The sequence below is a fragment of the Coturnix japonica genome, unplaced genomic scaffold (assembly GCF_001577835.2).
Source record: "Coturnix japonica isolate 7356 unplaced genomic scaffold, Coturnix japonica 2.1 chrUnrandom532, whole genome shotgun sequence".
In the NCBI taxonomy this organism is placed as follows: Eukaryota; Metazoa; Chordata; class Aves; order Galliformes; family Phasianidae; genus Coturnix; species Coturnix japonica.
Window position 1 is genome coordinate 1 of NW_015439915.1, and position 3,529 is coordinate 3,529.

At 61.2% G+C, this 3,529-nt stretch overlaps 1 long non-coding RNA gene across 1 annotated transcript; it reads left to right on the forward strand.

Moving 5' to 3' along the window:
- The first annotated feature begins 84 nt into the window (after nucleotides 1-84).
- On the forward strand, nucleotides 85-3,028 carry LOC107307285. Its single transcript, XR_001552368.2, has 2 exons — nucleotides 85-278; nucleotides 2,758-3,028. It is a non-coding gene; the product is annotated as an uncharacterized LOC107307285 (long non-coding RNA).
- Nucleotides 3,029-3,529: the final 501 nt, after the last annotated feature.

The following is a 3,529-nucleotide window of genomic DNA, read 5'->3' on the forward strand; positions in this document are numbered from 1 at the left end:
ACCCCCCTCCCCATATCATAATTGGGATAGCCCCCACTTCTTTCCCTCCCCTACCCCCTCATCACCCCTATAGGCAGAACGGGGTTGGGGTTCGGGCAGCAACCATGGCCAGGGTGGGGGGCATCGTAGCCCCCTAGTGAAGATGTGGAGGAGTAATTACCACCTTCCTGCCCCCCGCCGTCTATGGGGTGGCCCCCATCGCTGCGGCCGTGGCTGCCGGGTTCCTACCGGAGACCCTCAATACTCCCTCCCGATACTATAGAGGAGGTGGAGAATAGGTGGGTGGTGGGGAGAAGGGGTATAAGGGGGGAGGTGGGGAATGGGGGGATGATGTGGGGTGGGAAGGATGGAATGGGTGAAGAGGTGGAGAACAGGATGGATTGGGGAAAGAGGGGTGGGAGGAACAAGGAAGTGGGTGGGAAACAGGGAGAGGAGTGGGAAGATGGATGGGGAGAGGGGTGGGAAGATAATATGGGAGAGGGGTGGGGTTTGTGGTAGAGGGTGGGAGGATGGTGAGAGGGATGGGTTGTGGAGAGAGGGGTGGATGATGGGGAGAGGGGGTGGGAGGATGGATGGGGGAGAGGGGTGGGAAAGATATTATGGGGAGAGGGTGGGTTGATGGGGAGAGGGGTGGGAGGATGGATGGGGAGAGGGGTGGAAGATATATGGGGAGAGGGGTGGGTTGAATGGTGGAGAGGGGTGGGAGGATGGATGGGGAGAGGGAGGGAGAACAAGGATGGATGGGGAGAGGGGTGGGAGGGTGGGGAGAGGGGTGGGAAAACAGGGAGAGGGGTGGAAGATGGGGAAAGGGGTGGAGGATGGATGGGGAGAGGGTGGGAGAACGGGAATGGATGGGGGAGAGGGGAAGGAGGACAAGGAGTGGGGATGGGAACAGGGAGGGGTGGGAAGATGGATGGGGAAGGGGTGGGAAGGATGGTGGGACGGAATGGAGGGAAGGGAGAGGGGTGGGAGACAGGAAGGATGGGGGAGGGGTGGGAAAGATGGAGAAAGGGGTGGGAGGATGGATGGGGAGAGGGGTGGGAGAACAGGGAAAGGGAAGGATGGTGGGGGGGATGGGTTGGTGGGGAAGAGGGGTAGGAGAATGGATGGGGAGGGGGTGGGAGGTGGATGGGGAGATGGGGAGGGAGGGCAAGGAAGAGGCGGTGGGAAGGTGGGGAGAGGGGTGGGAGGATGGATGGAGAGAGGGGTAAGGTTTGGTGGGAGAGGGGTGGGAGGAGAGGGGTGGGAAGATGGGAAAGGGGGGGAGGATGGATGGGGAGAGGGGTGGGAGGGTGGGGAGAGGGGTGGGAACAGGGAGAGGGGTTGGGAAGATTGGGGAGAGGGGTGGGAAGATGGATGGGGAGAGGGGTGGGTTGATGGGGAAGAGGGTGGGTTTGATGGGGAGAGGGGTGGAGGGTGAGGACTGGGATGGAGGATGGATGGGAGAAGGGTGGAGGGTGGGGAGGGGGTGGGGATGATGGGGAGAGGGGTGGGAAGATGGATGGGGAGAGGGGTAGTTTGGTGGGGAGAGTGGTGGGAGATGGGGAAAGGGAAGGGAGATGGATGGGGAAGAAGGGGTGGGAGGACAGAATGGATGGGGAGAGCGGGTGGGAGGATGGTGGGAGGATGGAAGGAATAGGGAGAGGGGGTGGGAAAGGAATGGATGGGGAGAGGGGGTTGGGAGGATGGATGGGGAGAGGGGTGGAAGACAAGGAGAGGGGTGGGAAGGTGGGGAGAGGGTGGGAGGATGGGGAGGCAGTGGGAGGATGGATGGGGAGAGGGTGGAGTGAGGGATGGAAGAGTGGGGAGAAGGGTGGGAGGTTAGATGGAGGAGGGGTGGGAGGATGGATGGGGAGAGGGATGGGAGAACAGGATGGATGGGGAGAGGGGTGGTTGGATGGGGAGAGGAATGGGAGGATGGATGGGGAGAGGGGCAAGACAACAGGGAAAGGGGTGGGAGATCAGGGAGAGGGGTGGGAGGATGGATGGGGAGAGGGGTGAAGGGAGAGGGGTGGAAAGGTGGGGAAAGGAGTTGGAGAATAGGGAGAGGAGTGGGAGGATGGTGAGAAGGATGGGCTGGTGGGGAGAGGGGTAGGAGGATGAATGGGGAGAGGGGTGGGAGGTTAGATGGAGAGAGGGGAGGGAGGACAAGGAGAGGGGTGGGAAGGTGGGGAGAGGGGTGGGAGGATGGACGGGGAGAAGGATAGGAGAACAGGATGGATGGAGAAGGGCGAGAAGATGGTGGGAGGGATGGGTCAGTGGGGAGAGGGGTTGGAGGATGGGGAGAGGGGTGGGAGGATGGATGGGGAGAGGGGCAGGAGAACAGGGAGAGGGGTGGGAGAACGGGGGGGATGGAAGGGGTGGGAGGATGGGGAGGCAGTGGGAGGATGGATGGGGAGAGAGATGGGAGGACAGGGAGATGGGTAGGAGGATGGTGAGAGGGATGGGTTGGTGGGGAGAAGGGTGGAAGGATGGATAGGGAGAGGGGTGTTTGGATGGGGTAGAGGGGTGGGAGGATGGATGGGGAGAGGGATGGAAGGATGGTGGGAGGGATGGAGGGATAGGGAGAGGGGTGGGAGGATGGGAAGTGGGGTGGGAGGACAGGGAAAGGGGTGGAGGATGGATGGGGAGAGGGGCAGGAGAACAGAGAAAGGGGTGGGAGAACAGGGAGAGGGGTGGGAGGATGGATGGGGAGAGGGGCACACACACACACCCCCCCCGTCCCCTCTCCCCCTCCTGACCCCCATCTCCTCCCAGGGCCAAAGACAAGAAGACCCCCAACCCCAAAGAGAAGATCCCCCTCCACCCCCAGGACACGGCGCTGAAGGAGCCCTGAAGGACCCCAGCGGGGACCCCAACCCACCCCACAACAACCCCATATTTCACCCCCAAACCCCCCCACTATGGGGCCCTGCAGCCCCACTTGTGGGTCAACCCCGAATTCACCGCGTGCCCCACATCTCGAGGCTTCCCTCTATGGGGCCGGGGAAGTCTTGGGTGAAATAAAGAGATCTATAGGGAGAAACGGCGTCGTTGGGGGTCACAGCTAAATATATGGGGTGCCCACGTCATTCAATGTCACCTCCCGGGGGGGTGACACCCCATAAGTTGGTTTTTGGCCCCATAACTTGGTGCATGGGGGAAGGGGGGCCCCAAAATCCCAATGGGGCAACTCAGATCCCAATGGGGAACCTCAAATCCCAATGGGGAACCTCAAATCCCAATGGGGCGCCTCAAATCCCAATGGGACCCCTCAGATCCCAATGGGGCACCTCAAATCCTAATGGGGCACCTCAAAACCCAATGGGGCACCCCAAATCCTAATGGGACACCCCAAATCCCAATGGGGCACCCCAAATCCCAATGGGGCAACTCAGATCCCAATGGGGCACCTCAAATCCCAATGGGACACCCCAAATCCCAATGGGACCCCTCAGATCCCATTGGGGCACCTCAAATCCCAATGGGGCACCTCAAATCCCAATGGGGCAACTCAGATCCCAATGGGGCAACTCAGATCCCAATGGGA